The 14,816-nt window shown below is 42.1% G+C and overlaps 1 protein-coding gene across 1 annotated transcript in view; it reads left to right on the top strand.

Annotated features, from left to right (window-relative positions):
- Positions 1 to 384: 384 nt before the first annotated feature.
- Positions 385 to 14,816, top strand: part of LOC120918895 (NXPE family member 4-like) — a 114,535-nt gene continuing 100,103 nt past the window's right edge. The window contains exon 1 of the mRNA XM_040330759.1: positions 385 to 450. The gene's annotated coding sequence lies outside the window, so the exon portion shown is untranslated. The remainder of the gene's footprint in view (positions 451 to 14,816) is intronic.

Raw genomic sequence — 14,816 nt, 5'->3', positions numbered from 1 at the left:
ACACAATACAATCCCATACACCCAACTCCATACCCACAGTTGATCCAGAGGAAGGCAATTACCACTAAAAGAAGGCTCTATTTGTGGGGAAAAAAATGATAACAATTTCATTTGGGTACAGCATTGTATGACTGCGCAATTGTTATTCAAAGTGCATCAGCGCTGAAAGCTGAAAATTGGTCTGGGCAAAAAAGGGGGACGTACAATATTATATTGTGTTCTTTTTAGTAAAAAAAAATGCATTCACTTGTGTATGTTATGCTGCATAGGTTGTGAAGGGTTAAGGAGGATCCGTTTCCAGCACACCGCACACCCAGCATTTCACTACAAGGTAAGCTGTAAAACCCCTCCCTGATCTTGTCTGTAAAATACGTTAGTGTAGAAGTCATTAGCATTGCACAAGTCCTGCCTTCAGACAGACAGAGAACTTCATCCAAATCTGACAGCAAGGTAAGAGATCGAAGCCTCGTACATTGCACTGATAAACAAATGTCATATTAATTCTGGGAAATTCCTCAGCAACTTGTTTTTTAGGCTATTAAATTCCAAAAATCGAAATAGTTATTTTAAATATATATATATTTGTGTGTTTATTGCGTGTGTTGCGTGTGTTTGGTGCAAAAGGATCATTTTAAAGCAAGATGTTTTCCTTCTTCTGTTTTTGTGTGTATTAATTATATGATACATGATTTTATTAATATTGTTTATATTAGTGCAGGGGTGTCCAAACTTTTTTCAAAGAGGGCCAGATTTGATGAAGTGAACATGCTCGAGGGCCGACTATTTTGCCTGACATTCTTTGAACGATAAAAATTTGGTCTAAGTGTGTTTGTCCGAGCACTAATACACGGCCCAACAAGAATTCTCTTGCCTTCGTAGCTGTGTGTGGTGAAGAGATGAGCTCAGGCGTGTGATTTGGATATACTGGGGTAGATTCAGGTACGAATTGCGCCCTCTTACGGAGGCGCAGCGTACCGTTTTAACACTGGGCCTCCGTAATTTAACTGCGCTACGCTTCATTCATGAAGCAGTAGCTACGTAATTTGCGCGGGCGTTCCTTAAAAATGCCCGGCGTAGGGGCGCGTAATTTAAATGATCCCGTAGGGGGCGTGGATGATTTAAATTAGGCGCGTTCCCGCGCCGAACGTAGTGCGCATGCTCCGTCGGGAAACTTTCCCGACGTGCATTGCGGTAAATGACGTCGCAAGGACGTCATTTGCTTTAACGTGAACGTAAATGGCGTCCAGCGCCATTCACGATTCACTTACGCAAACAACGTAATTTTTTTAAATCGCGACGTGGAAACAACGGGTATACTTAGCATTGGCTGCCCCTGCTAATAGCAGGAGCAGCCTTACGCGGAACCCGAGGAACGCAAACGACGTAAAATGCGTACGCAGGGCGCGCGTAGGGTTGTGAATCGCCGTTAGTATGCAATTTGCATACTCTACGCTGACCACTACGGGAACGCCACCTAGCGGCCATCGTAAGAATGCAGCCTACGATACGACAGCATAAGAGCCTTATGCTAGTCATATCTTAGGCTGCAGTCGGCGTATCGAGCTTCCTGAATCAGGAGCAGTCGATACGCTGGCGCAACTAAGCAATTGCGCTGCGTAACTATGGTTACGCAGACGCAATTGCTTACTGAATCTACCCCACTGTATATATTTCTTTTGTGGCCCCAACGAATCCCAGAGCGCTGCTCAAGACCAAGGATGAGCTTGGGCGTGTTATTTGGATATACCGGGGCAGATCCTCAAAGAAATTACGCCGGCCTATCTGTTGATGCGCCGCGTAATTTCAAATTTTGCGCGTCGTATCTTTGTTTTGGTATCCACCAAACAAGATACGACGACATCTGTGTTAGATCCGACAGGCGTACGCCTTAGTACGCCGTCGGATCTACGCCGAAAACAATGACGTCGTTGCGACGTCATTTGGAGCAATGCACCCTGGGAGTTTTGACGGACGGGGCATGCGCAGTTCGGTCGGGGGCGAGGACGCGCTTCATTTAAATGAAACACGCCCCCTATTCGCCGCATTTGAATTCCGCGCCCTTACGCCGCGAGAGATACACTACGCCGCCGTAACTTACGGCGCAAATTCTTTCTGGATTTAAACCAAAGCCAGGTAAGTTACGGCGGCGTAGCGTATCTCAGATACGCTGCGCCGGTGCAGATCTTTGTGAATCTGCCCCACCGTATTTATCGGCGTATAACACGCACAGGCTTACCATTGCCATGAATGCAGCCTCACCATTGCCATGAATGCAGCCTAACCATTGCAACCAATGCAGCCTCACATGTGCCATAAATGCAGCCTCACATGTGCCATAAATGCAGCCTCACATGTGCCATAAGTGCAGCCTTACCATTGCCACCAACAGTTTGTGTCACAGTCTAACCTTTTTTACCACTACATACAACGAATACTTACCCTATGCCCAGGAGGCTGGCTAGATAACAGTGTTGTATATACCTTATTCTACTACTAACGGTCGGATAAACGTTTTTTTCGGAAATTCGATTGATCCACCTCTATGCTCCTGATGAAGCGTCCTGTACGCGAAACATGTCGAGAGTAAAAGCAAGATCTACCATTTCGCATATTGAACTCGGTTTCAAGAACTAAACGTTTATATACACCCTCTGGTGCTACACGTCCTCGTGTTATGAGTGTATCTGCATAAGTATAAGCTTTTTGAAATACCTTGTGTTATATGTACTGAGATCATATGTTGACACTATACTGTTTTACAAAGTTGTGTATACAATTTTCTTCACATGTGCTTTTTATAAATAAATATTTATAGATCTTTTACATTAATTACTTGTACCACCAAAAGTCCACTTTATTAGTCCAGATTAATTTCCACTTTCATATTATCGGGACGTTGGTACACTAAAATAGTTGCATTCACAGTAATTAGTCGTCCTGTGTTTTATGCACATTCTGACAAGGCCCATTCAAATCAACTCCCTAGGTCACACTTAACCCCTTCAGCGCCCCCTAAGGTTAGCCCCTTCACTCCCAGTGTCATTTTTACAGTAATCAGTGCATTTTTATAGCCCCGATCGCTGTAAAAATGACAATGGTGTCAAAAGTGTCCGATGTGTCCGCTTTAATGTCGCAGTCATGTTAAAAAAAAAAAAATCGCTGATCGCCACCATTACCAGTAAAAAAAAATATTTATAAAAATGCCATAAAACTATCCCCTATTTTGTAGACGCTATAACTTTTGTGAAAACCAATCAATAAACGCTTATTGTGATTTTTTTTTTTTAGCAAAAAAAATGTAGAAGAATACGTATCGGCCTAAACCGAAGAAAGAAATTTTTTTTTTATATATTTATTGGGGATATTGATTATAGCAAAAAGTAAAAAAATGTTTTTTTTTTCTCCAAAATTGTCGCTCTATTTTTGTTTATAGCGCAAAATATAAAAACCGCAGAGGGGATCAAATACCACCAAAAGAAAGCTCTATTTGTGGGGAAAAAAAGAACGTCAATTTTACTTGGGAGCCACGTCGCACGCCCGCACAATTGTCAGTTAAAGCGACGCAGTGCCAAATCTCAAAAAGTGGCCTGGTCTTTGGCCAGCCAAATGGTTTGTGGTGAAATGATGCTCACTTGGTACTAAGGGGCCCAAAGTGTGCCAAGAAAATATCCACCACACCGTTACACCACCCGCCTGAACCGTTGATACAAGGCAGGATGGATCCATACTTTCATGTTTACACCAAATTCTGACCCCACCATTCGAATGTCGCAGCTGAAAGCAAGATTTATCAGATCAGGCAACATTTTTCCCATCTTCTATTGTCCAATTTTGGTGAGCCTGTGCGAATTGTAGCCTCAGTTTCCTGTTCTTAGCTAACAGAAGTGGCACCCGGTGTGATCTTCTGCTGCTGTAGCCCATCTGATTCAAGGTTGGATGTGCTGTGCATTATGAGATGTTATTCTGCTTTCCTTGGTTGTAACGAGTGATTATTAGAGGTACTGTTGCCTTTCTATCATCTTGAAACAGACTGCCCATTCTCCTCTGACATCAACAAGGTATTTCTATCCACACAACTGCCTCTCCTTTGAATATTTTGTTTATTTATTTATTCTGCCAACACATACAAAGAGCTGGGCGGAGCTATCGCTCGTGACGTCACCACGTATGCTACAACCAGGAAGTACCCAGTTCCAATCCCGGGACCAGAGCTTTTAGGCTGATAAGGGCTTGATGATTTTAATTATGTGAGTACCTAGTCACTTACTCGTTCAAAGGTTTTTATTGAAAGATCAATATATGATAACAAATATAATATATCAATTAAAAGGTATTTTAGTAGCTACGTGTAAAATAAAGAAACAGGTTACGACATTGTATTAAAATAGCATACAGACGGTAAAATTAACGTTAGATAAGTTCCCTATTTATCAAAATGAGAGTTTTCACGATATTAGCGTACATCAATATTTAGAGGATCATTGAAAGAAAATTACGTCTATTTGTATCTGAGTTCTCATGTGTGTTAAACATTTGAATAAAGTATATGTATCAAACTACCTTAGTGTGATATTATAAATGTATTCCATATCACCTGTAGCTGTTAGGTACCTTATGAAATGATAATAAGAGAAATAAGGATGAGAAGAAAAAATAAGGGTAAGGAAAGGTGTTCCGGAGGCATAATCTATTCTTAGTTTCATTATTGTTAGTTACCATGACTGGAGTCTCTGGTGGTTAAAGTTCATAGGTAAACAATGTGTGACCTATGGTTTCCATGGATCTTCATATTCTTTCAAATTTTCTTTGTGTACGGCTTCCTTTTGTGCATGCAACAAAATACATCCTGTTTTTGGTTTCTGCTGTTTAGTAAGAGTTTTTCGTGCTTTAGTTACCGTCATAAGTTGTATGAATAGCTTGATTTATTTACGAGTCATGTAATCAGGCATTTATATTTAACCACTTAAGCCCCGGACCATATTGCTGGTCAAAGACCAGAGCACTTTTTTGCGATTCGGGTGTGCGTCGCTTTAACGGACAATTGCGCGGTCGTGCGACGTGGCTTCCAAACAAAATGTACGTCCTTTTTTTACCCCACAAATAGAGCTTTCTTTTGGTGGTATTTGATCACCTCTGCCTTTTTTTTATTTTTTGCGCTATAAACAAAAATATTGCGACAATTTTGAAAAAAATTCAATATTTTTTACTTTTTATATTTTTGGTAAAAAAAAAAATCACAATAAGCGTTTATTGATTGGTTTGCGCAAAAGTTATAGCGTTTACAAAATAGGGGATAGTTTTTTCCCCCCACAAATAGAGCTTTCTTTTGGTGGTATTTGATCACCTCTGCGTTTTTCATTTTTTGCGCTATAAACAAAAATATTGCGACAATTTTTAAAAAAATACAATATTTTTTACTTTTTATATTTTTGGTAAAAAAAAAAATCACAATAAGCTTTATTGATTGGTTTGCGCAAAAGTTATAGCGTTTACAAAATAGGGGATAGTTTTTTCCCCCCACAAATAGAGCTTTCTTTTGGTGGTATTTGATCACCACTGCGGTTTTTAGTTTTTGCGCTATAAACAAAAATAGAGCGACAATTTTGAAAAAAAAAATAGTATTTTTTACTTTTTACCATAAAAAAATATCCCCCAAAAATATATAAAAAAAAAAAATTTCCTCAGTTTAGGCCGATACGTATTCTTTTACATTTTTTTCTTTTACATTTTTTTTTTTTTACGAAAAATATGTAAAAGAATATGTATCGGCCTAAACTGAGGAAAAAAATAGTTTTTTTATATATTTTTGGGGGATATTTTTTATGGTAAAAAGTTAAAAATATTATTTTTTTTTTCAAAATTGTCGCTCTATTTTTGTTTATAGCGCAAAAACGAAAAACCGCAGAGGTGATCAAATACCACCAAAAGAAAGCTCCCCATTTTTGTAAACGCTATAACTTTTGCGCAAACCAATCAATAAACGCTTATTGCAATTTTTTTTTTTTTTATGAAAAATATCGCAATAAGCGTTTATTGATTGGTTTGCGCAAAAGTTATAGGGCCAGATCCACAAAAACGGGCGTATATTTAGGCGGGCGTAGCGCATCTCATATGCGCTACGCCGCTGTAAATCAGAGTGGCTCGTAGGGTATCCACAAAGAACTTGCGCCCATATGTGGGCCGGCGTAACGTAAATCTGCCGGCGTAAGCCCGCCTAATTCAAAGTAGGCTTGGAGTGGGCGTGTTGTATGCTAATCTTGTATGACCCCACGTAATTGACGCTTTTTACGAACGGCGCATGCGCCGTCCGTGGACGTATCCCAGTGCGCATGCGCAAAATCACGTCGCAAATAGTCAATGCTTTCGACGTGAACGTAACTTACGCAAAGCCCTATTCGAGAACGATTTACGCAAACGACGTAAACAGGAAATTCAACGTCCCGACGTCCATACTTAACATTGCGTACGCCTCATAGACCCAGGGGTAACGTTACGCCGAAAAAAAAGCCTTACGTAAACGACGTTAAAAAATTGTGCCGGGCGGACGTACGTTTGAGAATCGGCGTATCTAACTAATTTGCATACTCTACGTGGAAATCAACGGAAGCGCCACCTAGCGGCCAGCGTAAATATGCACCTAAGATCCGACGGCGTACTAAGACGTACGTCGGTCGGATCTAGCCCACATTCAGGCGTATCTTGTTTTGTGGATACAAAACAAAGATACCACTGCGCATCGTAGAACTTCTTTGTGGATCTGGCCCATAGCGTTTACAAAATAGGGGGTATTGTTATGGCATTTTATTAATATATTTTTTTTTTACTAGTAATGGCGGCGATCAGCGATTTTTTTTCGGTACTGCGTCAATACGGCGGACACTTTTGACACATTTTTGGGACCATTGGCATTTTTATAGCGATCAGTGCTATACAAATGCATTGATTACTATAAAAATGACACTGGCAGGGAAGGGGTTAACACTAGGGGGCGGGAAGGGGTTAAGTATGTCCCCTGGGTGTGTTCTAACTGAAGGGGGGTGGACTCACTAGGGGAAATGACTGATCGCTGTTCATACATTGTTCAGGCATTTCTCCCCTGACAGGACCGGGAGCTGTGTGTTTACACACACACACAGCTCCCGTCTCTCGCTCTGTAACCAGCGATCTCTGGTGCCCGCAAGATTTTTTTTGCCAAAAAAAAATGTAGAAGAATACGTATCGGCCTAAACCGAGGAAAAAAAACGTTTTTTTAAATATTTATTGGGGATATTTATTATAGCAAAAAGTAAAAAAATGTTTTTTTTTTCTCCAAAATTGTCGCTCTATTTTTGTTTATAGCGCAAAAATATAAAAACCGCGGAGGTGATCAAATACCACCAAAAGAAAGCTCTATTTGTGGGGAAAAAAGAACGTCAATTTTGTTTGGGAGCCACGTCGCACGACCACGCAATTGTCAGTTAAAGCGACGCAGTGCCGAATCTCAAAAAGTGGCCTGGTCTTTGGCCAGCCAAATGGTTCGTGGTGAAATGATGCTCAGTTGGTACTAAGGGGCCCAAAGTGTGCCAAGAAAATATCCACCACACCGTTACACCACCCGCCTGAACCGTTGATGCAAGGCAGGATGGATCCATACTTTCATGTTGTTTACACCAAATTCTGACCCCACCATTTGAATGTCGCAGCTGAAAGCGAGATTTATCAGGCAACATTTTTCCAATCTTCTTTTGTCCAATTTTTGGTGAGCCTGTGCGAATTGTAGCCTCAGTTTCCCGGTGTGGTCTTCTGCTGCTGTAGCCCATCTGATTCAAGGTTGGATGTGCTGTGCATTATGAGATGTTATTCTGGATTCCTTGGTTGTAACGAGTGATTATTAGAGGTACTGTTGCCTTTCTATCAACTTGAAACAGACTGCCCATTCTCCTCTGACATCAACAAGGTATTTCTATCCACACAACTGCCTCTCCTTTGAATATTTTGTTTATTTATTTATTCTGCTACCACATACAAAGAGCTGGGCGGAGCTATCGCTCGTGACGTCACCACGTATGCTACAACCAGGAAGTACCCAGTTCCAATCCCGGGACCAGAGCTTTTAGGCTGATAAGGGCTTGATGATTTTAATTATGTGAGTACCTAGTCATTTTTCTCGTTCAAAGGTTTTTATTGAAAGATCAACATACGATAACAAATATAATATATCAATTAAAAGGTATTTTAGAAGTTACGTGTAAAATAAAGAAACAGGTTACGACATTGTATTAAAATAGCATACAGACGGTAAAATTAACGTTAGATAAGTTCCCTATTTATCAAAATGAGAGTTTTCTCGATATTAGCGTACATGAATTTTTAGAGGATCATTGAAAGAAAATTACGTCTATTTGTATCTGAGTTCTCATGTGTGTTAAACATTTGAATAAAGTATATGTATCAAACTACCTTAGTGTGATATTATAAATGTATTCCATATCACCTGTAGCTGTTAGGTACCTTATGAAATGATAATAAGAGAAATAAGGATGAGAAGAAAAAATAAGGGTAAGGAAAGGTGTTCCGGAGGCATAATCTATTCTTAGTTTCATTATTGTTAGTTACCATGACTGGAGTCTCTGGTGGTTAAAGTTCATAGGTAAACAATGTGTGACCTATGGTTTCCATGGATCTTCATATTCTTTCAAATTTTCTTTGTGTACGGCTTCCTTTTGTGCATGCAACAAAATACATCCTGTTTTTGGTTTCTGCTGTTTAGTAAGAGTTTTTCGTGCTTTAGTTACCGTCATAAGTTGTATGAATAGCTTGATTTATTTACGAGTCATGTAATCAGGCATTTATATTTAACCACTTAAGCCCCGGACCATATTGCTGGTCAAAGACCAGAGCACTTTTTTGCGATTCGGCACTGCGTCGCTTTAACGGACAATTGCGCGGTCGTGCGACGTGGCTTCCAAACAAAATGTACGTCCTTTTTTTACCCCACAAATAGAGCTTTCTTTTGGTGGTATTTGATCACCTCTGCCTTTTTTTTATTTTTTGCGCTATAAACAAAAATATTGCGACAATTTTGAAAAAAATTCAATATTTTTTACTTTTTATATTTTTGGTAAAAAAAAAAAATCACAATAAGCGTTTATTGATTGGTTTGCGCAAAAGTTATAGCGTTTACAAAATAGGGGATAGTTTTTTCCCCCCACAAATAGAGCTTTCTTTTGGTGGTATTTGATCACCTCTGCGGTTTTTAGTTTTTGCGCTATAAACAAAAATATTGCGACAATTTTGAAAAAAATTCAATATTTTTTACTTTTTATATTTTTGGTAAAAAAAATAAAAAATCACAATAAGCGTTTATTGATTGGTTTGCGCAAAAGTTATAGCGTTTACAAAATAGGGGATAGTTTTTTCCCCCCACAAATAGAGCTTTCTTTTGGTGGTATTTGATCACCTCTGCGGTTTTTAGTTTTTGCGCTATAAACAAAAATAGAGCGACAATTTTGAAAAAAAAAATAGTATTTTTTACTTTTTACCATAAAAAAATATCCCCCAAAAATATATAAAAAAAAAAAAATTTCCTCAGTTTAGGCCGATACGTATTCTTTTACATTTTTTTCTTTTACATTTTTTTTTTTTTTACGAAAAATATGTAAAAGAATATGTATCGGCCTAAACTGAGGAAAAAAATTGTTTTTTTATATATTTTTGGGGGATATTTTTTATGGTAAAAAGTTAAAAATATTATTTTTTTTTTCAAAATTGTCGCTCTATTTTTGTTTATAGCGCAAAAACGAAAAACCGCAGAGGTGATCAAATACCACCAAAAGAAAGCTCCCCATTTTTGTAAACGCTATAACTTTTGCGCAAACCAATCAATAAACGCTTATTGCAATTTTTTTTTTTTTTTATGAAAAATATCGCAATAAGCGTTTATTGATTGGTTTGCGCAAAAGTTATAGGGCCAGATCCACAAAAACGGGCGTATATTTAGGCGGGCGTAGCGCATCTCATATGCGCTACGCCGCTGTAAATCAGAGTGGCTCGTAGGGTATCCACAAAGAACTTGCGCCCATATGTGGGCCGGCGTAACGTAAATCTGCCGGCGTAAGCCCGCCTAATTCAAAGTAGGCTTGGAGTGGGCGTGTTGTATGCTAATCTTGTATGACCCCACGTAATTGACGCTTTTTACGAACGGCGCATGCGCCGTCCGTGGACGTATCCCAGTGCGCATGCGCAAAATCACGTCGCAAATAGTCAATGCTTTCGACGTGAACGTAACTTACGCAAAGCCCTATTCGAGAACGATTTACGCAAACGACGTAAACAGGAAATTCAACGTCCCGACGTCCATACTTAACATTGCGTACGCCTCATAGACCCAGGGGTAACGTTACGCCGAAAAAAAAGCCTTACGTAAACGACGTTAAAAAATTGCGCCGGGCGGACGTACGTTTGAGAATCGGCGTATCTAGCTAATTTGCATACTCTACGTGGAAATCAACGGAAGCGCCACCTAGCGGCCAGCGTAAATATGCACCTAAGATCCGACGGCGTACTAAGACGTACGTCGGTCGGATCTAGCCCACATTCAGGCGTATCTTGTTTTGTGGATACAAAACAAAGATACCACTGCGCATCGTAGAACTTCTTTGTGGATCTGGCCCATAGCGTTTACAAAATAGGGGGTATTGTTATGGCATTTTATTAATATATATTTTTTTTACTAGTAATGGCGGCGATCAGCGATTTTTTTTCGGTACTGCGTCAATACGGCGGACACTTTTGACACATTTTTGGGACCATTGGCATTTTTATAGCGATCAGTGCTATACAAATGCATTGATTACTATAAAAATGACACTGGCAGGGAAGGGGTTAACACTAAGGGGCGGGAAGGGGTTAAGTATGTCCCCTGGGTGTGTTCTAACTGAAGGGGGGTGGACTCACTAGGGGAAATGACTGATCGCTGTTCATACATTGTTCAGGCATTTCTCCCCTGACAGGACCGGGAGCTGTGTGTTTACACACACACACAGCTCCCGTCTCTCGCTCTGTAACCAGCGATCTCTGGTGCCCGCAAGAGTCAGGAGCGAGCAGAGGGCGCACGCGCCCCTAGTGGCCGCTTAGAGAGCCGACATAGAGCTACGGGCTCTCGCGCAGGAGAGCCGACCTGCCGCCGTAGAACTGTGGCGGCTGGTCGGCATTTAGTTAAAAGGGCAATTTCTGGATCTGGCATTATTGTCATTTCAAACATTTCTGAAGCGAGTAAAAATACCTTTTTCCAGATTTTTTTTTTTAGAATATAACAATTCCAGCACATGTGTTTATATGTTCCTTGGTCTGAACAGCCACGAAAACAGAGACCTGAGTAACCAGGCGTGAAATTAGCTATTGTAGCAGGAACCAAATACCAGCGTGAGAGTACCTTGTAGGTGGTTTCAAGATCGATCACAAGTTTTGATATTGGACCAAATTGCGGACCATTCTGCTTTATCTATAGTTCGATCAAGATCCTTTTCCCATTTAACCACATAAGATGTTAATTTAGCATCTGATTTAACCTTCTGGCTCGGGGTGGAAATCCAGTACCATTAGCGGTATCCCTGAGCCAGACTCCGGATTGCATCGCAGTATCCAGGCAGAGTTTACTTACCTTCTCCCCTGGATCCTGCGATGTCTCCCCGCTGTGTGAACGAGCTGTCTCGCTCAATTCACATAGTGCCCCGAGCCAGGGCCGTCTTAATGCCATCATGGGCCCCTGGGCAAAGTAATGCTCTGGGGCCCCTACAATGATGACAGTGCAGGTAAACAGACATCTGTAAGGTTCTGAAAGAGTACCCATTGCAGAAGAATGTGTAGATGGCATTTAACTTAGTCTGATAAGATAAGATTGTAGCCTGCAATTAGCACATAAGGCCTCGTACACACCGGACCGTTTTCAGCGGACATGTCCGCCCGGAGATTTCTGTCTGATGGTTGTACACACCATCAGACAGAAATCAGCGCGTACACGATACACGGTGATGTGGCCGCGATGCCGCCGCGACGATTACGCGGCGACGTGCGCGGCCCTGGAAGGTCAATGCTTCCACGCATGCGTCGAATCACTTCGATGCATGCGAGGGATTGCGGCCGAATAGACATGTACGGTGAGTCTGTACAGACGACCGAACATGTCCGACGGACAGGCTTCCAGCGGACATGTTTCTTAGCATGCTAAGAAACATTTGTCCGCTGGAAAACGGTCGGCTGGACAAATGTCCGCTGGAAACCTGTCCGGTCGGCCGTACATACGACCGAACATGTCTGCTGAAACTGGTCCGCGGACCAGTTTCAGCAGACATGTTCGGTCGTGTGTACGGGGCCTAACAGGAATGTGTTTGTTGACAGGAAATACCAGAATATTACCTGAAGCTAGTATTTATGGTGTAACATTACTGAAGACAATATAAATACCTTCAGGCAGAATAGTATACTGTGGCTTGGAACCTAACATACTATCAGGGCCGGTGCAAGTATTTTTGCCAACTAAGGCAAAGGTGCATTTTGACGCCCCCCGGCGCACACGTGCGCACACACACACACACACACACACACACACACATTATATAAAATGCAATGCAGAATACCAGCAGTTACAGAGGGCTACAAATCCCAGAAATCATACATTATACAGGCTGCTTAATATATTATTGCAGGGATTTGGTGTTTTTTTTAAACAGGAAACTTTAAAACAGGTCCCCCTTACCTGTTTCTGAAGCCTTTTAAGTCGCGGCGGCAGCTCTGCGGGTGTGTATCCGGCCTGTGTGGTGAGCGCGGCATGGACTCGTCCTTCAGCGGCAGTCCACACACACTGCTGCCTGCCTGCCCCCCAGGACAAACCACCCACCCTCCATTAATACAGACCCCCCCTCAGGACAAACCTCCCCTTCTATTAGTACAGACTCCCCCCCCCCCATTAGTACAGACCCCCCCTCCATTGGTACAGATTCTCCCCCCCTCCATTGGTACAGACTCTCCCCCCTCCATTGGGACAGACTCCCCCCCCTCCATTGATAAAAACTCTTCTCCCCCCCTCCATGAGTACAGCTTATCCCCCCCCCTTAATTAGTACAGACTCCCTTGATTAGTTCATACATCAGTTCAGACATCCCTCCAGAAGTACAGACACCCCCCCCCCCCTTCATTAGTTCATACACAGTTCAGACATACCAGTAGCAGAGAATCTGTTGGCAGATGGACAGCTTTCTGATCCCCTCCAGAACTACAGACCCCCCCTCCCCTCGCCCTCCATAAGTACAGTACAAACACCACCCGGGCGGCAGCTGGAGAGGACAGTGTGGAGCCGCGCCGCCCGGGTGGAGAAGAAGATGGTGACTGGTGGAGAGAGCGGCTGCGGTGTCCAGAGAGATGCCGAAAAGGAGAGGAGGAGGAAGGGGAGCAGTGAGCACTCTGGCGCATCGCTGTGGCGCCTAGGTGAACTGCACCATGCGCAGCTGTCTCGGATCGGTCGGTCCTTCAGTTTTCCACCCTGTTCCCGTGGCGGCGCTGGCACCGTAAGGCAAGTGCTATTGTTGTCTTGCGCTAGCGCAGGCCCTGCATACTATTTCATTGTGTAAATATCGTGTCCTGCTGTAATTGGCTGTCCCGAAGGGGGGTTTCCTAATGATGAATGCATAAATATGTTGTGTAACCAATAAACTAGTGTTAGTTAAGATTCACCATAATCCTGAGTGGCTCTTAATTATCTGATGCGCATCAAAGGTTCTTCCACATACCCAATAGTCCAACCCGGGTACAGAGGAACACCACCAACCTTACAAATGGTACCAAGAAGTGGGGACTTTCGGGCAAGTGGAAGTTTTTGCAGATTATTTCTCTTCGCAAAAGCACTCTCACTTACTCTGTCTCGATTGACCTTGCTGTATTATTTTTTTTTGTTTTTTAAATAGACCCCGAGGACCTGCTAGGTTGGCAGTCCTGGGCTTTGAAAGTTGGATTGGTTAAAGGATAAGGATTGTCCCGCTGTATATAGATAGATCCTAGATGGATCTCAGTCCTAGGTGGCTATTAAGGGAAACTTAAATTTAAAGGTGTATACACAAAATAGATTGACACGTTGTTCCGATATTTCAAGTTGCTTTTGCTTTTCTTTCTATCGCATAGAAGTATAAGTATAATCTTGTATAGAAGTATAAGTATAATCTTGTATAGAAGTATAAGAATATTGTTGGTGCCTGGTAAGTGCACAGAGGGTGTGAGTGGGGAGGCAGACTGCCTCCCCTGTGTATTAATCACTCTCAGTGCCATCATGGGGCCCCCAATTTGGGGGCAGTGTGGGCTCAAGGACCAGTAGCTTTGGGGAAAGTGAAGGGGCCCCCCATGCAGCTGGGGGCCCTGGTCAGTGCCCAGGTGTGCCCTCTCATTAAGACAGCCCTGCCCCGAGCTCCGTTCCCTGCGTTCCCTCCATTCAGCACCTAAAATCTGACATAATCATACCGTCAGGGAGGGTAACAAGCAATGTGGAGTATATTGTTGATATGAGACCTCTGGCACGAGGGTCTTTCATGAATATATTTTCAAACTTAGTAAAATGATCTATGGAACCGTCAATGCTTAGGAAAGGATTACAATAGTTCTTAATTTGAAGGTCACGAAAAATTTCAGATTGGGGGAGCCCAAAAGACTTGCGTAAATCTGGGAAGGGACGGATTGTTGTATTTAGGATCATGTGATGTATACATGTTATATGTGCTTTAGACCAAGCCTGAAAAAATCTGGGATAGGTCCGTGCTGGATAAAAAGCTGGGTTTTTGAGAGAAGATAGA

Source organism: Rana temporaria, chromosome 12 (genome assembly GCF_905171775.1).
Source record: "Rana temporaria chromosome 12, aRanTem1.1, whole genome shotgun sequence".
Lineage (NCBI taxonomy): Eukaryota > Metazoa > Chordata > Amphibia > Anura > Ranidae > Rana > Rana temporaria.
Note: the sequence above shows the minus strand (reverse complement) of the source record. Positions and strands in the feature narration are given on the sequence as shown.